This window comes from Zootoca vivipara, chromosome 1 (genome assembly GCF_963506605.1).
Source record: "Zootoca vivipara chromosome 1, rZooViv1.1, whole genome shotgun sequence".
NCBI lineage: Eukaryota > Metazoa > Chordata > Lepidosauria > Squamata > Lacertidae > Zootoca > Zootoca vivipara.
This window is the reverse complement of record NC_083276.1, coordinates 41110159-41135545: the sequence shown is the minus strand read 5'-3', so window position 1 is coordinate 41135545 and position 25387 is coordinate 41110159. Positions and strand designations below refer to the sequence as shown.

Genomic DNA, 25387 nt, shown 5'->3' with positions numbered 1-25387 from the left:
TGCCTGGGCCCGTAGGTAACATGCAGCGTGCATGGGCCTGGCACCAAAATTTGTGGGTGCCTGGCCCCTTCATGGGGAGCTTTGTGGGTGCTTGGGCACCCAGGGCCCCAGGGAGTTGGCACCTATGCCCAGGTGGCTCATATACCCAAGTCCATATTGGTACCCTAAGTTGCCAGTCAAGCTGATCATTAGACAATCGTAGCATGGAAATGCTCGCTGAGCCTCCCCAAGAAGCCATGATGACGTGGGGCTCTGTGATGTCCCAAAAGGAAGTATTTCCAGACGCCAGTAGATGCCAACTTAGCAAAGCAGATCATTTTTGGATGAGACGTTAGTTGTCAGGACTGAGTTATCTTTATTATCATTACATTTTAGACTACCCTAATCTTCAAAACACACGATGTGGAAGCAAGTCCTATTGATCTCGGTGCTCTAAATTTCCAAGCAACATGTTTAGGAGTGGGTTTCAGAATTTAATTTCATACAAAATCCCACGAATTGGGGTGCGTGTTGAGCTTTAAAATGCAGGCAACTTGTGCAGGAATGGTGAAGCAGGTTTGAGAGCTAACATGCATTCTTGGCATGGAAAACAGCTCCCTGATCTAGTATTTCACATGATGACGTCTCATTACATGTTATAAAGTTCAAAGTGTTTGCATTGACTTATAAAGTCCTACGCAGCTTAATACCATGATACTTACTAGCTTCCCTACTCCCAATATAGCAGCCTATATACATTAAAATCAGGTGGCAACACCCTTTTAACTGCACCACACTTACAGAGTGTGCTATTTGTGTGAGAGCATTCTCCATAGGGTATCCCAGTTATGCAATGCCAACCCTCACAGATGCAGCTGCTGCTGACCATAATAGGTTTTATGCTTATTTTGAAGACATTTCTATTTACTCAGGCCTTTGGATGATTTATTGGGAAGTGATTTCACCTTCACTGAACTGGATTATGACTTGATTTATGTTGTTTTTGTTTGTTTTAAGACTGCATAATGATGATGATGTACTTGCGCTTTGGTGTTGTTCCCCTGTCTAAGATTTATTTTAATGAAAATAGGACCAAAATGCCATTAATAATAATAATAATTTCATTTTTCTGTTGGAAGCTGCCCAGAGTGGCTGGGGAAACCCAGCCAGATGGGCGGGGTATAAATAATATATTATTATTATTATTATTATTATTATTATTATTATTATTATTATTAAATACCCCGCCCATCTTGCAAAATCGTTGCAGGAGATCTTGGAGTCCTTACTAGGCCCTGATGGTGCAGGTGGTTCCGTTAAATCTGAAAGAGTCTCCTGCTGCTGTTTTCTGCAGATGCAATAGAGGCGGTGAAGAAGGTCCTCTTTACCATCGCTATCGCCACTTGGTAGGCTCAACGTTGAGCAAGTCTAACCCATGTCCGGTCCAATTCAGAATGAGTTTTTCTCCACCAGCGCTCTAGCCATCTCAGCAATTGTTTCATCGCCCTCAGCTCTGGGCTCCATGCAATCAGAGAGGGCGCTTCGGAGCCAGACACTCAATAGCCTTAGTTAACTCTGCATTCCAGCGGACCATCAGGGAATCAGCTGAAAGGCCATCAACATGGGATAAAACATCCCCTACCACTCTCTGGAAATAAAAACTTAGGAAGCTGGGTTCGCATCGTGGGTGAAGAACTTGCTTTGTCTTGCCTTTGAATATTACATCTGCTACAAAGGGGCATATTTCCCCATGTGAGCTTCCCCCCCCCCCCCTATGTATCTAGAATTGTTAAGGAAGCCTGTGAATACAGATTGCAGTAATATTGAATCTACTAAGGCGCTATGTACCTAAGCCATATTTAGAGTAGACCTACTGAAATCAATGTACTTAAGCCTGCCCTAAGTATGACTATCGGTGAATAGCAACCTTAATTCAGAACACTATACGCTGTAATTTAGTGTGGGGCACAGATTAAATTACATGGAATTTGTACTTTCTGAATTGAAAAGAGAGGGCAATTAAAGCAAGAACCTGTCTCTTTTAAAGCATTCACAGGACATAATGAATACTAGAAGACTGTCAATAAGACAACACAGATGCTACTTAATGAGGCAGAATCTTTGGGGGAATCTTACTGAGCCTACAGTAATCAAGCTGCCATTATTAACTTATAAAAGCACAGAGGCCTCTGCCTCTAATTCAACCTTAATAAAATCACCATAGCAGCCTCAAGGAATAAAATTGCTCAAAATATTTAGTTGATGATCACTAATTCCCAAAGGCTCGGGGTGAGTAAAAATAAAATGGAATTAAAAAAACCCATAAAACTATCCCATTAAAATTGCAATTAAGCTGCAAATTTAAAATCTCAGAAAATGTGAGCGCTTCTCTCCCCAACATGTGGATTCAGACTCTCGGGCTTCAAAAGCCAGCCTTAATGAACAGGGTCTCGCAGGATTCCGAACGAAGCTTAAAATTTGGGACGTGCATTTCCATCACTGGTTGACATCTGGAAGGACGATTCACTATGGACAATTTTATCATCCCTTCATGTCAATTCAAAAACCAATACTTAAATGGAGATAATTCCCATCAAATGTTGATCAAGGTGGCTGGGGCAAACTAGTCAGATGGGCAGGGTATAAATAGTAAAATTCTTCTTCTTCTTCTTCTTCTTCTTCTTCTTCTTCTTCTTCTTCTTCTTCTTCTTCTTCTTCTTCTTCTTCTTCTTCTTCTCCTCCTCCTCCTCCTCCTCCTCCTCCTCCTCCTCCTCCTCCTCATCCCTATTTTCATCAGAAAAATGTTAGAGGGTATGTAAATGTGAGGATGTGCAGAGGGAGGGCAGGTGGTACAACTACTAGCTTCTAGCAGATATAAGAAGTGGAACTGGGAATCCACAAGTAATCTTTGAAACTATGCTAAAGGTACAGTTTCAAGTTCTGTGCCTTCTTAGTTCCATGATATCAATGGAATCCTCTGGTTGTTGGCTGCCTTTTAGCAAACGCCATCAAGTTTAGTAACAGCCAGTGGGCACTTGGGTGGCACAAGGAAGGAACAGTCAGCTAACCCTAGCCTTCTGCCATCAGTTGTGCCCTGCTATTGGCGTTCTGTGGTGAAAAACAACCACCTTCTTAATAGCCAGTTTAGATATAAGAGAAGCAACAAAGCAGAGCTCACAAATCTCACCAAGGGAGAGATCATGATCTCTCCACAAATTGCCACAGAACTACAAGACACACACTTTCCCAATTTACCTAATGTCTGAACTGGTTCTCAGCAAAGCAAGACTTTCTTTCAGGATGCTTTGTTCTAGATCTACATCCCTAGAAGATGCCTGCTTTGATTTAAGGTTGCCAAATCTTCATCCACAGAGATTATCCCTGGCACTTTAAACCAGGGGTGGCGAACCTGTGCCCATCAGCTCTAGCCAACATAGGCAGTGCTGAGGAATGATGGAAGTTAAGAGTCCAACAACATCTGGAAGGCTACAGGTGAGACATCCCAGAGCATGTCCTCCAGATAGACTACAGAGATTATTCTGCCCCACCTACAGGTACTTTCTTCTCACAACAAACAACCACAGCAACCTAGAATCCTGCTCATTACTGCAAGAGGAATGTAAGCAAAGAGGCTGGCAGAGGAACAGGGGAGGGAGTAGAGTATTAACATCCTCTCTTGGTGCTTTTGATTTTACTGAAATAGACCAAGGGATAAACAGCTATAAAATGAACGAAACAAATAATTGTGGGGTTTTATTGGTGGTTTTTTAAAATTATGTTACTGTATGTATTTTGTGTTTTCATTTTGTATTTTTAGGTTGTAAACTGCCCTGTGGTCTTCAGATGAATAACAGTATATTTATTATTATTATTATTATTATTTCAAAATCAAGACTGCTACATTTAAATGATAGTGGCAGAGGGAGGAAATTGGCACTATTCTCAGGGGGCAACTTCAACAAGAAATCCTACTTGGTCTTACTGCATGACTGAATATTGTTTAAAATACAGTGGTACCTCGGGTTACAGACGCTTTAGGTTACAGACTCCGCTAACCCAGGAATAGTACCTCGGGTTAAGAACTTTGCCTCAGGATGAGAACAGAAATTGTGCAGCAGCAGCGTGGCGGCAGTGGGAGGCCCCATGAGTTAAAGTGGTACCTCAGGTTAAGAACAGTTTCAGGTTAATAACGGACCTCCAGAACGAATTACGTTCTTAACCTGAGGTACCACTGTAGAGACAGGGAACCCTCCAATGTTCCTGGACCTCTCCAATTCACACCAGCCCCAGCCAGCACAGCCAAGGGCCAGGAGGAATGTTGCAGGATATAGTTCAGCAACATCAGAAGGACCACCATTTCCTTGTTCCTGCATTAAAAGGAGGGCTAGAGATTAGAATCCAATGACTGGCCTGTTTAGTGCTATCCTAGCAAGAGTGTCAGAGTTAGGGAGCACGCCCTAAACCCATATCCATTCTCAGACTTTCCAATCCAACCGAGATAGAACACAACACTGGGAATCAGCAGATTGTCCTAGAAAGACCTTTGGAATTACTTTAATATCTACCTGGACACCTGCTTATTATCCTGATTCTTCAGTTTGATAATGACAGCGCTGCGGCATCAGTGACAGCCCTGCCTGCAAACTGAATGGTTCAGTAGGAAATGAAAGGAGATCAGCAGAGACCAGCTGAAATGTCTTCGCAAAATTCAGCCACTTCCACTTTGAACTGTATTTGAACTTAGTGCCATGAGAGTTCACTCTCTGGTTCTTCCACCAAGTAATCCACACACACACACCCTATCCACCTCTCACACTGCTTGCTACATCTATGCAACCGTCTCTCACACATCCCCTTGAGAGGTCTTATTTGTGACTGGTTCAAGAGGTGTTGCTAACAATTACTCACAGATACAAATGGCCTTTAATAACCTGCGCTCTATTTCCCTGGATTTCACTGGTATCTTTAACAGAGAGCAGCAATCAATATTAATTAAGAGCACGTGGTTCTGGCTTGTCGAGCTCTTGCATCCCCAAGGAACATTAACGCCGTTCCTCTTAATTATCCTGCTCTCCCTAGATAGCAAAAATGCCCCACAAAGTGAACCAAAGGAGAAAGAATGGGAATGGCTGGAATAAAGAACTGTGACCTTTGTAGTGAGGCAGCCAAGTTGCAAAGAAGGACGCAGAGGGCTCCTCTACCTCGAATGGTTATAAACAAAATAGAAATTTCAACAGATGCTACCTTTTTCTTCCATGCATTAAAGCTCCAGCTTTCAACATTCCCGCTTCTACACAGCCCTGTTCTCCATTGTGCTGTTCACACTCCAGGTGCTACTGAAGTCCCATCACCCCTGACCATTGACCACACTGTTCAGGCTGATGGGAATTGGAGTCCAACAGCACCTGAAGGGCCTCCCCACCCCTTCCTCCCTTCCTTCCTTCCTTCCTTCCTTCCTTTTGTATACTGCCCTATACCCGTTGATCACAGGGCAATTCACAACATAAAATCACAATATAAAATACATACAGCTCAGGACCGCAATACCTCAAGGACTGCCTCTTTCCATATGAACCTACCTGGACCCTGAGATCATCTTCCAAGGCCCTCCATCATGTGCCCCCTCTTTGAGAGCTCTGGAGGGTGGCAACACGAGAATGAGCCTTCTCTGCAGTGGCTGCCCATCTATGGAATGCACTCCACAGGGAAGTTCGCCTGGCACCTTCATTATACATCTTTAGGTGCCAGACAAAAATGTTCCTTTTTAACCAGGCCTTTGGTTGACCTGATTGGCATCCTATGCCCTTTTAAAATGTGGCTTTTTGGGGAGGGGGGTGTTATTGGGTTGTTGTTCTTATTTTGATTTTATATATTGTGATCTTTTCTGTGAACTGTCCTGAGACCTGCAGGTACAGGGCGGTATCAGGGCCGGATTTGGGTTTGATGAGGCTCTAAGCTACTGAAGGTAATGGGGCCTTTTATATGTCCAGCTGTCCTTTGTCAACGACAAATTGCTGCTGTTTTTTATGTTGATTATATGCTATATAGTAATTTATGGACCTAATTGGTATCTAAAGCCATTTGCCACTGTTGCTGTATGTAGGTTTTATTTTATTTGTTTTTTTATCTTATATTTCAGAAATGTACATCCAGGGGTTTTTTCCTTTAATTTTTTTAGCTTATACTTAAATCCAGCACTGGGTGGTATATAAATTCAATCAATAAAATAAATTAAAAACAAAGACAACCCAATAATCCCCCCATTGTCTCCCAAGACAGAGGGATGCCAACAGATGCTTCCCCGGTGTCAGTGGAGGACCCTGGGGTCTCAAATTTCATTGGCGCCCTGTGCAACGCCAAAATTCAGTGCCCCCTCTCCACCTCTTGCCTTCCATTCCACATCATAGTTGTGGCGCCCCCTGCAGCAGCCCTTAGGCTCTGCGCCCAGTGCACCCAAACTGGTCTTGTTCCCCTAAATTGGTCCCTGCCAATGTGATTGCATTATTGCCATCTGAAGCAGCACTCTTGAGCTATAAAGCAAGATACAAGAAACCTGGAACATCTATATACAGTGGTACCTCGGTTTATGAACACAATTGGTTCCGGAAGTCTGTTAATAAACTGAAGCGTTCATAAACTGAAGCAAACTTTCCCATTGAAAGTAATGGAAAGTGGATTAATCCGTTCCAGACGGGTCCACGGAGTACTTAAACTGAAGCGTTCATAAACTGAAGCATGGGTGTAATTGGTTCCGGAAGTCTGTTCATAAACTGAAGCATTCATAAACTGAAGCAAACTTTCCCATTGAAAGTAATGGAAAATGAATTAATCCGTTCCAGATGGGTCCGCGGCGTTCATAAACCGAAAATTCATAAACCGAGGTGTTCATAAACCGAGGTTCCACTGTACCGTCTTTCTCCGGAAATAAGACACCATCTTATATTTATTTTTCCTCAAAAAAACACACTATGGCTTATTTTCAGGGGATGTCTTATTTTTTCCCTCCTCCTCCTGCCGCGGCTGGCATTGCTGCTGTGCCTAGCAATATGTCTTATTTTCGGGGTATGGCTTATATTCCTTGAATGCTTAAAAATCCTGCTACATCTTATTTTATGGCTACGTCTTATTTTTGGAGAAACAGGGTACTGTATATATATACTGTAGTGGCACCCGTCCTGTGGAACGCCCTCCCAGCAGATGTCAAGGCAATAAGTAACTATTTTACTTTTAGAAGACAACTGAAGGCAGCCCTGTTTAGGGAAGTTTTTAATGTTTAATGCTGTACTGTTTTAATATTCGGTTGGAAGCCACCCAGAGTGGCTGGGGAAACCCAGCCAGATGGGCGGGGTATAAATAATAAAATTATTAGTATTATTATTATATAAATGTAAAAAGGGCATGTGGGTGTGTCTCCACTTTTCACCAAAACCGCTTGACCGATTGAGGTGAAATTTTGACACAACATCCCATGTGAATGTCCGAAGGATCTTATAAAGTTTGCTAAGACAGACATCACACCTCTGCCAGGCAAAACCCAAAAAAATCCTGTTCCAGAACGCATCAAACAGCCAAAAGTGCATGCTGGGGAAAAGAAGCCAGAAGCTGCGTCTCCGAGGGCAGGGCCAAATCATGATGTCACCCCACCCCCAATCTGGTATAACTGCCACAATGTTTTATGTGTTGCTGTGGCCACCCCTGGGAGTCCCCCCAGGGTGTCCCAAGGCATGAGGTATCTCGCCTCCTCCCCCCCCTCCCCGGCTCATCCCTATGACTGTTCCAAGGGTGTCCTGATCCATCAGCTATCCATCCCCCTCCTCCCCTCATCACCCGGCTCACCCCTGTGAAACCCCCCCCATTCTGACCCATGAAGTATCCCGCCCCCTCCTTTCCCCACCCCCGGCTGACTCATGAGGAATCCTGACCCTGGGGGGGGGGGGACAACTCCCATGGATGGCCACAGCAACACATAAAACATTACAACTAAATGAAGGGGGACTCTGAAGGATCCATTTCACAGACTAAGCCACAGAAACGCGTGGCAGGGCCGGCTAGTTGCAGTATAAAAAGTTACAGGCTTTCAGCGGGAAGGTACATGCGCTGTTTGAAAGTAAAGCAGTCTGTCTGCCCTGAAACCTTTGCAGGGGAAAAGGCGCCTGACCTGACCCTACAGTACATCATCATGAATGCACAATAAAAAGGCCCCAGGTTGGGGAAAGCTTCCCAATACTAAAACTATCAGACTTTTCAGATATTGCATATGAACCAGCAAAGCAGGGCAATCCCAATCCCAAAACAGAGAGGTAAGTATTGTGCCCACCAAGTACGTACAGTGGCCTGTCACCATAGCCAAAGATTCACAGAGAACAGAACCTAAATAGATGGATGAAGGATCTCTCTCTGGCAGAACACAAGGCAGGATATAAATTATTCCGGACATTTCCACTGTGTGTCTCTGCACCTGCACTGAGCAGACCAGTTTCCCTACATCTAAGTAGATTTTGCTTACGAGAGCACACGCAGTTGACAGACTAGTCAGAGAGAGAAATGGAAAGCATTTCTAAGCGCAGGCATCTTGAAAGTATGTGCACAGATCAAGCAAATGAAAGTGAGGGAGGGAAACAGCACGGAACATATCTAGAATCTGTTCTGCCCAGACCAGTGAGCATGTCTGTTCTGAATATATTAGCAGAAACAGAAGTTTAATGGAAGAACGATGCAGGAATAAGAATTAATCTGGAACATATTCCCAGGTTGTTGTTTTTTTATAAAAAAGAATCAACAAGAGTCTTGTGGCATCTCAAAGATTAACACATGTTATTACAGCATAAGCGTTCATGGACCAGAGTTTGTCCACAAAAGCTTACACTATAATAACATTTGTTAGCCTTTAAGGTGCCACAGGGTCCGTTATTAACTTCACTGCAACAAGCTACCATGGCTATTGCTCTAGAAACCATTCCCACTATTTTACTCTTTTAAAAAAAAAATCGTTTGAAGATGTTCTGATTAATTTCAGGGTTTTTTTGGGGGGGGGGGGCGCCTTCCCTTCCCTTCCCTCTGCCCAGACACGTATATGCAGAGCATTCAAAAAAATCCGATATTAAAAACCAACATTGGTTATACCCCTTAAACTCAAAATAATGGCTGTCAGTAAGCTTGAATAATCTAGAGAGAGCAGCTTGTTTAGGCTACTAGTTTGGTACTGTTGGAGTTTCCTAATCTCTTGTTCCTATTATATGGAATCAAACTGCAAAAGAACAGGAGCTATCCAGTTCTCAAGGACTCTGGAGGGGCCATTTTCAGCCCACATTTTAAGTACATAAAAGGGACCCATTAGCAGCTTAAAATTATTACCGTAGCTTTTAAATAAATAAATAAATAAATAAATAAAAGCAGAGCCCCGTTCCCTCCCCCAACACACACAAACACCTCGATCTCCTATGGTGGCGTGCTCAGCTTACAGAATTTCAGGCTCAACAATTCTTATCTGTTTTTAGTATTCTTCAGTAAAGTCCCTGACCCTTTGGATAATGGATGTAAACCAACCAGCTCCTGTCTGCTGTGGTTTGGCTAAAGCTAAAGGCAGCCTTTCTAGGGTTAAAAGTCTTCCCTCTACTTGTTGGTGGTTTTAGGTTTGAAAAGATGGCTCCCATTGGCTGATTTAAATTGTTAAGTCTGAGAAGGGAGCGGCAGCTAATAGCGCAGACAGGTCTGGAACATGACAGCTTCCACTTTCCCCAGGCACACCCCACCAAAAAAACTCCCCACACTTCTACATAAATACTCTTGTTACATGAAGGGGAAGTTGACCCGGACCCTGCTCCTTTACTAGAAGTGAAAATGGGGTCTTACCTTGAAGATCGGCTCCTGCCCTGTGTGCTTCTGTCTTCAGAAGATTCAGCTTAGTCCCTGCCCATCTCTGACTGCAGGCTGCTGCTTGTCTCAGGAGGAGGGAAACATCCCTCGCTTCAGGCAAAAATTCCCCACAATTCCATCTCTTGAGCTTCAGAAAGATTCTGGTTCAGCGTTACACATGCTCAGAAATACATCCTCCTCGCAGCTGCTTCCTCACCAACACTCTCCTTCTGCCAGCTGCAGCGATGGAGCAGATATGAAAATGCCAAACGCCCCCCTTTGCCCAGGCAGGTGTTGAAAAAGCAGAACTCACAAGGAAGCCTCCTCCTTATACTCTTCGGAAAGAATCAGGCCAGAGTTACACTTCGTTTTTTGCTGCGATGACCGGCTCATACGCGGCACACCTCACGAGCAATATTTTATCTTACTTAGGCATGATATTGCGGCAAATCAGAGAATTGTAGAGTTGGAAGGGTCATCTACATAGCTGCCAAGTTATCCCTTTTTTTAAGGGAAATTCCATTATGCTGAATAGGCTTCCTCGCGAGAAAAGGGAAAACTTGGCAGCTATGGTCATCTAGTTCAAGCCTCTGCTGTGCAGGATCACAACCGAAGAATCCCTGACAGCTTGCCACCCAACTTCTGTATAAAAGCCTCCAATGAAGGCAAGTCCATGCCCCCAATTCCAGTTTTGAGCCAATTCTGTAATATCAGCAGAAAGATTGGGTTAGATCCTGAAAGAGAACTTGTATTCCATGTTAAGATTTTTATTAAAGCTTTTCATAATACAATAAGATATATAAAACTGAAGTAAACTTTTTTTTAAGGCTACAGAAAGTTCAACTAGAATACAGAGTCCTCTCTTAAAGGTAGTTCTTAACCCTTACCACCCACAGAAGGAAGTAGTCCTTCCCATTTCTCACCTGGGATCATAGCTTTCTCCTCCCAGCCTCACACCCTGAACACGTATTCTGGAAGCAAGCCAAAAGAGGGAGAGTTTGTGTTGTGTTCCCACTACTACTTTTACAACTGAATCTCGACAGGGCAAAGTTGGTGCGTTGCAGACTACCCTGAGTTGAAACAATAAGTACAATTCCTCCAGGTCTCCAAAAACGGGAAACAAGAGGGTCATCTGCCAAACAAATTTCAAACGTCAACAACATTACAAAGGGGTTGCTGCCATGAGCAAACAACCCGTGTGGCTTGTGACCCAAGATAAGAGGAAGGCTTATCACACTGAAATACTCCTGGACAGGGACCCATGTCACATCTGTATCATCACTAAATAAATATGGTGATGAGGATAGCAGTCAACTGTCACGTAGCTCTTTCACACCAGCTCTCCTCAGCAAGGCTGTCTTCAACATTTTTCCATATCTGAAGGAAAGTGTCTGATGGAAATCCTCCCCTGCTCCATTGACTGGCATACGCAGATTTTGAGATTAGAGACAGGGGAAAAAAATCACGCCCCTCTTTGGAATCTCCTGCCTGAAGCAACTCCTTCAACTTGCTTCATGGCAAAGCCTGCCCTGCAATTTTTAGATTGGCAGATGACCTCGAGGAGGAGTCTGCACCTCTGAGGCTGCGTACCTTTAAGGTACATTTGAAGCACATTCTTTCCCTCAAGGAATTCTGGGCACTGTACTTCACCCTTCGCAGAGTTACAATCCTCAGCAACTCTTAGCAAAATTGTTTTTTGGGGGATGTGCTTCAATCATAGCTGCCAGGTTTTCCCTTTTCTCGCGAGGAAGCCTATTCAGCATAATGGAAAATCCCTTTAAAAAAGGGATAACTTGGCAGCTATGGCTTCAATTGTGCTTTAAATGTATAGTGTTTACACAGCTAATTCAAATTCAGATAACAAATCTAAAGGAGAAAGAAGAGTTTCAAAAGATAGAGCTTCTTATTTGGAGTCTGAGAAGCCAAACACATCTCACGCAGTCACAGCTGATGCTGTGATACATTTCAATTAAAAATATTTCTGTCATGGTATTGCCTTCCAACAAGATCCAAGTTCTCAGCAAGGCCCCAGGTTAAACAGGAAACTAAAAAATAAAATAAAATAAAAGCCTTGCATCAGAATAACTTCCTTTCCCATTCAAGTTAAAACCATTAGAACTGCCAAATAAGTATTTCCTCTTTTTCCGGCCTCCTCCCCAGGTATATTCACAACAAAGACAGTTTAGCAATCTGTCAGACACCTTGTACTTTTCTGGAAGAAATGAAGAAGAAGAAGAAGAAGAAGAAGAAGAAGAAGAAGAAGAAGAAGAAGAAGAAGAAGAAGAAGAAGAAGAAGAAGAAGAAGAAGAAGAAGAAGAAGAAGAAGAAGAAGAAGAGGAGGAGGAGGAGGAGGAGGAGGAGGAGGAGGAGGAGGAGGAGGAGGAGGAGGAGGAGGAGGAGGAGTAGTAGTTTGGATTTGATATCCCGCTTTATCACTACCCAAAGGAGTCTCAAAGCGGCTAACATTCTCCTTTCCCCTCCTCCCCCACAACAGACACCCTGTGAGGTGAGTGGGGCTGAGAGACTTCAGAGAAGTGTGACTAGCCCAAGGTCACCCAGCAGCTACATGTGGAGGAGCAGAGAAGCGAACGTGGTTCACCAGATTACAAGTCTATCGCACTTAACCACTACACCACACTGGGTTTTCCATTTGATATCCTCACCTGTGTGCCCGCAGGTACATATTCTCATGAGCAGTAAGAAACTATAAATAAGGCCCTATGCACATTGTAATGTTTACCGCTAAGCATGCAGTTAGACAAAACTTAGATAACAATTCTGTAAACATCAGCCCTTCATAATAAGTTCAAGTAATGAAGAACTAAGTGCAAATTCTAAGAGAAGGACACTGCCAGACATAAGCAACGTTGCTCATGAAATACTTTTACCTGGGCTAGCAAGCATGCCCTACATTTCTTTGAGTGGAACAGTATAGCACACTCATCCGGGTCTGATTGGGGGGGGGGGATAAATGGCCGGTCCAAAACTTAGAGATGAAGAAGTGCAGGAAGCGGAGCGAAAGAAATAACTCCTGAGTGACTCATCCTTGAGTCTTCTGCTTAGTCACCTGTACATCTTCTCTCCAGCTCACCAGAGTGAGCGCAGATGCCCTGCCAATGCCCACCCACTTCTTCGTTTTGACAAGGTTAGTTATTGAAAAGAGAAGGGGGAGAAACGAAGGGAGTTCGAGAGATCGGGGGAAGATGAATTTTAAAAAGATGCAATAATAGAAGCAACCTTTCCAGAGCTGACAGCAGCCCATTTTGCCAGGGCTCCTCCCACACCCCAAGCCCCCTCAGTTTTATTTCTCAATTAAATCATGAATCAACTCGTTCACTCGAGAGCATTACATTTCCTAAATGTTGCCTGGTGATTTTGACCTCGTAGGAAGTTGCCATGGGGAAGAGGATGATGTCATTCGCAGGAAAAGCACAGAATTTACACATACAACAGGAACAGAGCTATTTATAAAGAGCCTACTTCTCCACCCCCCCTCCCCGCCCTGAATCCCTGCACCTCTTTCAGTGCGGGTGTCAGGGGGAAAACAGGCAGGCAGAGGTTCTTGACGGCCATGTCTCAGAAATGAACTTTGCTAACCTGTCAATAAATGCTCCAAGTCCCTGAAATGCTGTCAGGTTTCAGGCATAATTCATTGCATACAGCTTGCTTTTCAGCTCTTCTGCTCAGAGGTGATTTCTAGCGAATCCCTAAATAGAGGTCAGGTGGTACTTGGCATACATACACCAGCAGAGCATTCAGAATTACTTATTCATTTGCCACCAGTTAAATCTGTGCTCCTGGGGAGTGGTATTCTCAAGGTGAAGACCTTGGGTGCTTCAAGACTGTTGCTGTTTTCAGGTGGGATTCAATCACATGTGGCGCTGTGGTCTAAACCACACAGCCTAGGGCTTGCTGATCAGAAGGTCGGCGGTTCGAATCCCTACAGCGGGGTGAGCTCCTGTTGTTCGGTCCCAGCTCCTGCCCACCTAGCAGTTCGAAAGCACGTCAAAGTGCTCCAGCGGGAAGGTGAATGGTGTTTCCGTATGCTGCTCTGGTTCGCCAGAAGCAGCTTAGTCATGCTGGCCACATGACTTGAAAGCTGTACGCTGGTTAAAACTTATTTAGAGGTCCTGTACAACCAGGGACGCAGGTGGCACTGTGGGTTAAACCACAGAGCCTAGGGCTTGCTGATCAGAAGGTCGGCGGTTCGAATCCCTGCGACGGGGTGAGCTCCCGTTGCTCAGTCCCAGATCCTGCCAACCTAGCAGTTCGAAAGCACATAAAAGTGCAAGTAGATAAATAGGTACCGCTCCAAGCGGGAAGATAAACGGCGTTTCCATGTGCTGCTCTGGTTCGCCAGAAGCGGCTTTGTCATGCTGGCCACATGACCTGGAAGCTGTACTCCGGCTCCCTAGGCCAATAACGCAAGATGAGCGCCGCATCCCCAGAGTCGGTCACGACTGGACCTAATGGTCAGGGGTCCCTTTACCTTACAACCAAGGCACTTCCTAAAACTTCAGGGGTTTTTTGATAAGGAAAAGGATGGTCAGACAATTCATGCCTGACTCTACAAAACAACTCCAGGTGAAGTGCCCAGGAAGAATTCTGACTGAGACAAACAAGAGCTTGTCCTAGTCTCTGATTACTTCAGTAGCACCTTAAAGACCAACTAAGTTTTTATTTTGGTATGAGCTTTCGTGTGCATGCACACTTCTTCAGATTACTGTTCATAATAATGGGCTGTGTGAACTGCTGGCAGAACTCCGTATAAGCATCTTAAATCTTGATTTTTCAACTTTCAAAGAAGGTGCACCTTCTATTAGAAATCCACCATGCCTCTTTAGAAATCCACCACGCCAGTTATAGCCAGAGATATTAGCTTCAAGAACAGGAACAAATCACTCACTTTCATAATCTTCCTGGTTTAAGGTGTTTTGCTGACACTTGCTTTCAGTGACTGAAAACATTGTTCAAACGTTATCTGCCTATTTCACAGGAAAATCCTCTGTAAATATATTAGAAACACGTTACAGCTTATTGCACAAGAGGTGCTTGAAAAATGGCTTGTGACATTTTGCTGGGTGTCCAATGTTAATCTGTTTTAAGCTATCCTCATATAGCCTGGTCCTTGATGTACTTGCATTTATTTAGCAAATTTCATAACCTGGCCTTCAGTTCTTAAGAACTCTAGGGGACTGAACAAGAAAAGAAATGAAATCAAACACAAAAGCAGCAAAGGCAATGCAATAATATTGAAAGAGTGAAGTAACAAAATCACATTAAAAACAAATTCCATAGGTCTGGACAAATGAAAAGCGCTTTGCCTGATGCCATAAAGGCTTTTAAGACTTAGTGCTAGGCAACCTACCCTGGGGAGATAATTAAAAATGGGGGTGGGGAAAACATGTCTAATAATAATAATAATAATAATAATAATAATAATAATAATAATAGGTAAAGGGGGGCCTGACCATCAGGTCCAGTCGTGTCCGACTCTGGGGTTGTGGCGCTCATTTCGCTCTATAGGCCAAGGGAGCCAGCGTTTGTCCGCAGACAGCTTCCGGTTCATGTGGCCAGCATGACAAAGCTGCTTCTGGTGAACCAGAGCAGCGCACGGAAATGCCGTTTACCTTCCCGCTGGAGCAGTCCCTATTTATCTACTTGCACTTTGATGTGCTTTTATTATTTATACCCCGCCCATCTGGCTGGGTTTCCTCATCCACTCCGGGCGGCTTCCAACAGAAAAATAAAATAAAATAATCTATTAAACATTAAAAGCCTCCCTAAACAGGGCTGCCTTCAGATGTCTTCTAAAAATCTGGTAGCTGTTTTTCTCTTTGACATCTGATGGGAGGGCGTTCCACAGGGCGGGTGCCACTACCGAGAAGGCCCTCTGCCTGGTTCCCTGCAACTTGGCTTTTCGCAACGAGGGAACCGCCAGAAGGCCCCTCGTCGCTGGACCTCAGACCCGTTGCTGGACCCTAGACACCATCCATCTCACCTCAGCAGAGCCCCTTACCCTTGCAGGAAGATAGGGAGGGGGTCTGAAATATCTTTCCTCCCAACTCCAAAAACCTCCAAAGATTCACACGCCTTCTGCATCAGGGAATATTCTGGTGCTAGCTAGTTGGCTAGGAGTTTGGTGGGGGCTATCCTAACAAAGATTTAGAACTTTGCTACCGGTATGTGCTGCCTGTAGAATGTTGTCCAATTTCCAATTGGTAAACAACAGTAAACACAGCTTTGCGAGACAAAAGGATAGCAGAGAATCGATCTGCCTACGACAACTATTAGCTGTGTTGTAGAAGCGTGCAAAAACTCCTTGCCCAGTACACTTCCGTTGCGAATGTCAAGCCTTGTTTTTAAACGGTCCAGGAATTTTCCTCTGAAGTTCAGATAACAGTCTAATTGCAGCGAAAGTCTTATCCAGCTTTCAATGCCTGTGAAAATAACTCACGCTCACTCCCTTGTTCATTAAAACAAAGATTTATTGCTTAGGGCAACTCCAGCCAGGAGAAGTCAGGTCCATCTCGGCTGGAACTGCGACACGAACAGAACAGAATAAAACATACGGTGTCATATATTACAGAACACAACAGCAACAGGTACTACTTCCTGTTTCCTGTTTACATGACACATCACAGGGCCCCTCGTGATACAGGACGACTGCTGAGCTATTAACCCTCTCAGCTCACACTGCCTCCACAGTTGGAGGTGCCAATGCTTCTGAACACCAGTTGCTGGAAACCACGGGAGGGGAGAGTGCCCTTGGCTCACATCCTGCTTGTGGGTTTTTCACAGGCATCTGGTTGGCTACTGTGAGAACATGATGCTGGACTGGATGGGCTGCTGGCCTGATCTATCAGGCTCTTCTTATGATGAGATCGCACTGCGGCAGTGCGCCCATGCGCTTTCCTTGTGGGTGCATATAGAGAACAATAGAGCACTTGCCCACAAATAGGTAAGTGCATAGAAAATTAGCTTAGTGTGTGAAAAATGCAATGCTGAGTCCAAAGAGAATTCTTGCTTGTCAAGTTTGTATTTCAGCCAGTACGAACTTTCCTATAATCCACCCAGGTGCTAGGTCGCTCTTATGCTTGCAGTTTTAGCGCCACAGCACAACCACAGAAAAAGCCAAACCCTGCACTCACAATGGAATGATAGCAAATAATACCAGATATAGATAAATTAGTTCCCCAGTCCCCTTGCTAATTAACCATGCATATACATAATTTCAATTTAACTTATTCAAAGTGATAAGCACCCAGAAATATTATTCAGCCCCCAACTGCCCAAGCAGAAAAAGAGGACTTCTTCTCTGACCTTCTGAATCTCACCTCAGTGACTCCACCTGCTACAGGACGGATCCATTTACCGGTAGTTCATGAATCTGATTTATTGCTTCAGGTCCCGTCTCATAGCATTTACAAGCCTACAAAGAGAAAATCCACAGAGCCAGGAAAGTGACAGCACTAAACCTTAGGCATTCAGAGTATTTTCCTCACTTCTGATTTAACTCTTCCTGCTTCTGAGAGGCCCAAGGGTGACTCCAGTTTATCTATTTGTTTGTTTGTTTTGCATTTATATCCCACCTTTTTCTCCAAAGAGCTCAAGGTGGCATACGTGGTTCTCTCCCTCATTTAATCCCCACAACAACCCTGTGAGGTAGGCTAGGCAGCGTCTGGCCCAAGGTCACCCAGTGAGCTTCATGGCCAAGTGAGGATTTGAATCCTGGTCTTTGAGGTCCTAGACCAGGCATCCTCAAACTTCGGCCCTCCAGATGTTTTGGACTACAATTTCCATCTTCCCCTACCACTGGTCCTGTTAGCTAGGGATCATGGGAGTTGTAGGCCAAAGCATCTGGAGGCCCACAGTTTGGGGATGCCTGTCCTAGACCAACAATACTGCACCACAGTGACTCTCACTGGCTAATAAGGGGAAATCTTCCCGACAGCCCCAGATGCTCCCCAAGTGCTTGGGAAATTAATAAATGGTTCATTTTAAGAAAGTTTTAGAAGTTGAAAGTTGAAATGAAAGCAGGGCCTTTGAAATGGCCTACTAACAATCAGCACCTAGAGATCAGGCTGAGGAGGTAGACCGGTCACCTCACTGAAACACAAACATGCCCACAAAGGTGAGATGCATAATATATATCTGCTTCAGTTACTCTATTTATTTTTAAGTTTGCATAGGCACATATAAATTAACACAGCTCTTTTGTCCTTTGCAGGGATGTGACACGCTTCCTCTTTTTTCTGGTGATGCAGAAGTGGCCAGCCTCCTCCAGTCCAATCTTGGCACAAGGCATTCAGCACTTGGCAAAGGATGCTCAAGGGTGAGAGGGAAGGCGGATAGGCAGGAGTCCTTCCACAGAACAGCGTTTTCTAGCCACTGTTGTCAGTGCAGCCTGCTGCGAGACTGTGTTCTGTACCCTACACTGTTCAACTCTCCCCAGTACTCACTGCCTAGGGCTAAATGATAGCCTAACTTTCAATAATGAACAACCTAGGTTAGGTAACTGGCTGAAAAAACAACAGCGCTGAACCTACTGAAAGCAGGCACCAATGGGGAATTTCCCCACCACAGCAGCATGCAGCACTGCACATCAAACATGAGAATTTCGCCAAAGGCTATTCTGGAATATTTATTATTAGGGAAATCAGATACAAGACTAGAGACAGATAGAGAAATGTCAGGCTTTTTTACACAAGCAAGGACAGAGAAACCTTGTTGGAAGCTGTTGATTTTTAAGAAAAGATTTATAATTTGTTAGAGTTTGGCTATTAATAAAGAATTTTGAGAATTTCTGCATATACCTGTACTCGTGAGCATAAATCTAATCGTTTTAATTATGCTTATTAATGTTTAAGGCTACTTAAACTGTAAAATAACTATAAACAGATAGTGGCGAAATGTCTACTTCCAGACAGTATAATCCAGGACTTGTTTACTTTAAAATGTATGACTCATCTCCACTTAAATAAACAGCCAATGGTTGCTGCATGAGAGACACACAGTCTCAGATGAGCCAACCTTCCTTTGAGGAATTGTTTGCAGATATAAATTAACAAGTTTACAGAAGCTAAATGATATATTTTTTAAAATTAATATTGTTAGTGAAAAAGTTACAAGCCTTTAGCAGTTGCATATCTGAACGCTGTGTTTGAATCAGTGGTACTTATTATTGGGGGCAGTGCTTCTGGCCCTCCAGATGTTGTTGGACTCTAGCTCCCATCGTTCCTGACCATTGGCCATGCTGCCTGGGCATGATGGGAGCAAGAGTCCAATCACATCTGGAGAACTACAGGTTCCCCGCCCCAGATTTATGTAAATGCTATAGGACTGCAGCTAAGGATTACAGTCCAGCAATTATATTGTATGGCGGTCTCGCTACAGTTCCATGAATTGACACACATCACTTCCACAGCTGTATACAAAGACGAATAGCTTCCTTGTGGTGTCTAGCCAGTATTTCTCTCCCTCCAGGGTGTCTGCGACAAGCCAATGTTTGGAAATGTAGGTACCCTAGGTATGCTCACCGGCAAACTGGGATTGGCAGCATCGCGTGTAAGAGAGAGACCCAAAATGCATTGTGTGTGCCAGCTGAGTGATTCAAACACATGTGCAAGACCAGCTGCAGTACTATGCAAGACAAGAGATGCGGGTAAGGATAACATTTTGTTGTTTGTGTTGTAGCAGTCACACACTCCCCATTCCCCATTCAGAATTCTGTTCATGAACCACCGCTCAGAAGAGCACCTCTTACTGAAGTGACACCTCAGGCTGTCACACCAACACCTTTGATGGATAGGCAGAACTTGAAAGCCTGCAGGCCCATTAATGCACCTGTTTTCTTTAGCTACCTTCTGTAGTAAGGAATCCAATTCCTGAAATCTGATCAACCTAATTTGAATGTTTGCTAATTATGTGTCAGGACTGGTTCAGCTACAGGTCAGCACAGAGTCTCAGAGATGAGCATTAATAAAGTTAATTCTTTATTCAAGGAAACAGAATACAGACAGGGAAACCTACAGTCAAGATTGGCTCCCAGTAAAGCAGTTTCCAGAACTGAAAGTCTATGCTTCCCACTTCCCTCTACTCCTCCTCCTCCTCAGCTGGATGTTTTCCAAGCAGCCTTAAACTCCACTGAGGAGGAGCTCCCTTTCCTCTTTGTTCTGCTACATGCAAGGCCCTCCGTGCCCCTGGAAACAAGGGAGGAGGGGATCAGCAGGCTGCTGTGAAGTTGCTGCAACTTCTGTGCTCTCTTCCTCCTCAGCTGCCTATCCTGCATCTGCACTGCTTTCTGCCTCTGGTTCCTCTCTCTCTCTCTCTCTCTCTCTCTCTCTCTCTCTCTCTCAAGCCTGTTCAGGGCCATCTTAAGTATATTTGGCGCCCTGGCGCCGTGGTGCGACGGATCTCTCCGGCGCCCCCGCCCTGCCCCGTTTCCCAGCGTGGCGGGCGCAGCTGTGCAGTGCCCCCCCTGGCGGGCTGGTGCCCTGCGCCACCCAGCCTGGCCGTAGGGCCGGCCCTGAGCCTGTTGCTTGTTCAACATCCAAGCATTCTGCTCCTACCCGCTTCATCCTCTGACCTGTCTTCAGTGTCCCACTACCACTGCCTTGGCTCTGACCCTTCCTCCTCTGAGGCGTCCCTGGTGGGTTCTCCAGATGGAGCCTCCCACCACTCCTCATCATAGCCAGTCCCTGACATCATGCAAACCATGCAGTGGGTTGGGAAGGGGTTATTTCCCATGATTTGCATACTATGCAAATGAGCAGTGTATGGCATCTTTGGGCAGCTGCTAGGGCCCCAATATTCTGGCAGGGCCCATTGTTGATGCCTAACTTGGCCTCATCTTGACTTTTTTCGTCCTGGCCCAACATTCCACAAACGCAAGGCAGCTGAATCTAGCCACCCTTTTAATTTTACACAATGCTTCTGGCCTAATGTGGAATTAGCAGGGCTGTTGAAGCCAGCCACCCAAGACTGCTTGGAATGCTTCGCAGGAACATGCTAATTCCTAAGGAAGAGACTGCAGCATGTTTGCTCCTCCCTGGGATTTGTAGGTTAGGGTGGCGTGGCAGCTAAACTAAAGTTTAGCTTAGTATATTTATCCCAGTCTAGGAACATGAGTAATCTCCTTGGTCGCAATCTGTAAACAAACCTTGGTTATGGATCATGGATCATGGTTAATGAGAAACCTTCATCATGATCCCAGGTCTGGACAACACACCAAGCCTAACTTGGTTTACCCGACACACTGCACTGAACTAAAAAGTCAGGGGAGGAGCGAAGTAGCTGTGATCTTCACCTAGGGAGCTAGCATGCTCCTGCTAGGGCTAAACCATGGTTTGCAAACATAATTAATAACTGGTCTTTGTTTGGCCTCAATAGCAGGTTTCCTCCTGGGACAAAGAGCAGCCACTAGCAGATGAGATGCAGCTCAAGACTGTCAGGAGGGACAAAGGGTTAAAAACCTTTCTCTCCCTCCCCCAATAGGTATATCTCCCTTTTGTCCTTGCCTTCGGCTGATTAACATTAAATGCGCTGAGGGGGGTTATTGTTTTGTTCTTGTACTTGTCTTCTATTATGTATCTTGTATTTTTATGCCGTGAACTGCCCTGAGCTCTTCGGTGGTATACAAATTTAATTAATAATAAGAAATAGTACAGAAAAAGCAAGCAGCCAACTGCTGATCAGGCAGTTAAAACCATGTCTAGTCAGAGCCCGACATTGCTTTCCTTAATCTCACAACTGTCTAATACCTAAAACAAAAATCCACACCCTTCAGTACTATTAACAAATACTAGTCTGATATTGACGTAGTCTACACAGAGGTGTTTCTTTACAGTCTTTTATAGAACAGATCAGTGGCATAGCTAGCCGCTAGGGTGCCCAATGCGGCACCCATGTCCTGCAGCTGGGGCGGGGTGAGCTGCCCATGGGGGGGGGCAAGCCAAGGAAGGGTGCACTGCATGGAGCCTCTCCACAGCCTTTCCCTCAGCTATAGCATCATAATCTTACAGATCACACTCAGACAGGTTCACCTTCAGTTGTTACTTTTATCATCTTTTAATCCAAGCGTTTATTCACTAATTCATTCCTTTCGCATCAAAGTATGTACTATTATAATCTTGTGGGGGTTGCCTATACCATGAACACTAAAGGAAGGCCAGTTGTGGTCGCTGTCATTTCACTGGGTGAACTCACACAGGGGTGTGGAGGGCCTAGGAACCCAGACAGAGCAAAAGCAACAGAGCAGGATGGCCTCTGTGACCTCAACTGTAGCTCATGATTCCAGCAAAACCCAAGATACGCCTCCACACATGCAAGAGTTTATCACAGGTGATACCAACACAGAGACAGACCTTACCTACACCTTATGTAACACACTCCCCTCTGCAATACAGCAGGTGCCAATGACAGTTTGTTTCTGGCACCTATTAGAAATAGTTCTTTGCCCAGGTGTTTCCCAGTCATTGCTGCCAGGTGTGACTTCCTTTGGGGGTGTAGTGACATTTTGCTGCAGTGACACCTCTTTTACTGGCTTTATGTTTACTGCCCCCCCCCCAATAAATCACTTTATTTTTTGAGTTAAACAAAAGTCTCAAAGCAGGCAGATAAATAAAAGTCCAGCAAGCTGCATTTGCTGCGGGACCAAACCGTACTGCATGTGGGAGACTGAATGTTCAACTGCTCCTTTTCTTTTTTCTCTTTTATTAGCTAGCATTAGATGGCCACAGTTGTGGCTCCCTGTTAAGGAAGAGTCAGCTGAATTGCATTCTGCCATTATAATGAGAAAATGGGCTCACAGTGGAAATCAGTTTTATAGTTAGAAAATGGTTCAGTGGACTTATGTGATACAGTGGTACCTCTGGTTACAAACGCTTCTGGTTACAAACGCTTCTGGTTACAAACGCTTCTGGTTACAAGCTCCGCTAACCCGGAAGTAGCTGCTTCTGGTTGCAAACTTTGCCCCAGGATGCAAACGGAAATCGTGCACCAGAGGCGCACGTGCAGGGGGAGGCCCCATTAGCAAAAGCGTGCTTCAGGATAAGAACGGTTTCAGCTTAAGAACGGACCTCCAGAACGAATTAAGTTCGTAACCAGAAGTACCACTGTACTTTGCTGTATAGCCGAGGTACAGTAAGTATGAGGGTCATTCATGCTAAATTTGTGGTGGAGCAGATAAGAAATGACTTATTTTGAACAAGTTGATGGAGTGACTTTGGAAAGTTGGCAGGTGGTATGCATTTTTCTTCCTGCAGTGAGTTGGGGGAAAGATTTTGCCATTCATACTGCATCTTTCGGTAAATCATTGAGCTAGGGAGATGTCTAGCATGTGCTGTTAGCCACAACTTGTGTAACATGGCTGTAGTTTTTATTTAAAAAAGCATTTTTGTGGCCAGTGTTATTCAATAGGAGACAGATCAGGTGTCAGCCTTGAAATTTCTACAATTCAGGTAAGCCAAGACGTTCCACTAAGTGAAAGGAGGCAAGATGAAACCACAAATAAAATAGTTTAAGGGGTACACAGAGAATATCCCTGAGGTGAACAGCAGCTGGATTTCTTTATAAACAACATATGAAGGCGCATGAGAATATTCACGGTGGGATGGGGAGTCTTACAGCACACTCTTAGCCTTATCTACTCAGAAGTTAGTCCTATTGAATTCAATGAGACATCCTTCCATTTAATTGCAGCCTTAGGGGTAACTTGTTTTAATAATAATAATAATAATAATTATTATTATTACCCTGCCCATCTGGCTGAGTTTCCCCAGCTACTCTGGGTGGCTTACAATGTATCTAAAACACATAATAAAACCATCAAACCTTAAAAACTTCCCTAAACAGGGCTGCCTTCAGATGTCTTATTAAAGTCAGATAGTTGTTTAATAATAACAACAAAGTTAGTTGCTGAATTTCCTTTTTCTGCTGCAACTTTTAAGGCTAGTCTCACCAATTGACCTGCTTGGCCTTCTCCTCCTGCGCCTTTAATGACCACACAATGTGCAGAGGCTGGGGTGATTATAGGGCATGGGAACCAACATGAGCACCTGCTCATGTTACCCAATGAACTGGCTGTTATGGGCAGTAAAGCAGCAGCGCACAAAAGTTTGCCAGCCCATTGAGGGCACAGGGGTCTAGTTAGGAAAAAAACTGGCAACCTTTGTTTCTAACCTTTTTTCACTTAATTAGTCACCTAATGGCTGTAAGTTGTTTGTGGATTGCTAAGTGGTATGTAATTTCTTATTGAGGCTATTTCTTCCTTTATTTGCTTATAATAAATATGTAACATGCTCTACAGCCAGAGACACCCAGGAGTGTGTCCAGTAGCAAGCTCTTTTTAGACGAAAATGTTTAAAGAAATATCAGATATTCTTAAGGAACCTATTCAGTTTCCTCCACAAGTAGTACTCCTTTATTTGAGGGTGCAAATGATGGCATTAAATTTAAAGACTTAACCTTTTATTTGGTAGATGCACAAAAATGGAAAATGCTGTCCAATCTTCATGTTTCGTCTTGGTTACATAACACTTGGAACATCACATTTCTAGAAAAAGAACTTGGCATATTAGAGCTATAAATGTAATAGCAAAACTGGACTCCTTCCAAGTACCTTGATGGAATTTTGTTTCCTATGTCAATGCAGACCAATTACAACAAATTACAAATGTACAAATTACACATGTCACCTTGTATGCATGGGAAAGGCGATACTGTGAAAATCCTGGTGTCACCTTCTGTCTTTAGATATGTACTGGATCTTCTTTCTTGCTATTTTACATTATGTATTCTACTTTCTTTACTCTTATATTGAAAATTCTGTTATTTTTATTAGATTTTCCAAAAATGTTACTTAAAAAACAACTCCCAGAGTTGCTTGCAGCAATTAAAAGAAAACAGTCCTTGCCTACAGGCTTGTAAACTAAAAGATATAATGCATAAGGAAAAAAGTGAGGAAAGTGTGAAAAAAGCAAACAAAGACACCAATTTTTAAAGTTAATTGTTGTTGGAATCAGCATCTGTCTGTCTCAAGATGCAATGATTGCGTCTCTGGTGGTGAAGTCAAACCACTGTGTTGGCAGCACTGAAGTTATCTTCCATGGAGTGCAAGCCTGGGCAGTGTGTGGAGGTCCTGGGCTGCCCAGATGACAAGTTATGGTTAACTTGTTGTCTGTGGAATGTAATTTATTAAATTTGTATACTGAACTTCATCTGTAGATCTTGTATTTTTATGTTGTGAACTGCCCAAGACCATTGCCTTAGTGTTGTGTTAATCAAGCCACTGAACCAAAAGCATATATAATGGGAAGTGGAATGCTCTCCGCAGACTGAAAATCATTTTTACCTATGCAGAATAGCAGTCATAGGGATCCCACTGCTTCTGCTGTAGCTCAGCACACACACACACCCCACTGTGCTATTTGCTTTAGGAGAGAGTTCCCATTTAGCACCAATATGGGTTTACTTCCCACTGTAAACAGTAACTACAGGAGCAGAGGTTACACCCCTCAGTTGCTATTTACTTAAATAAAAAACCAACCTCACC

The 25387-nt window shown here is 44.1% G+C and overlaps 1 protein-coding gene across 2 annotated transcripts in view; it reads right to left on the bottom strand.

Annotated features, from left to right (window-relative positions):
* The window catches only part of PAK6 (p21 (RAC1) activated kinase 6), a 53454-nt gene extending 43499 nt beyond the window's left edge, over positions 1-9955 (bottom strand). For both annotated transcript variants that reach the window (XM_035111015.2, XM_035111025.2), the window contains exon 1: positions 9832-9955. The gene's annotated coding sequence lies outside the window, so the exon portion shown is untranslated. The remainder of the gene's footprint in view (positions 1-9831) is intronic.
* Between the last annotated feature and the right edge of the window lie 15432 nt (positions 9956-25387).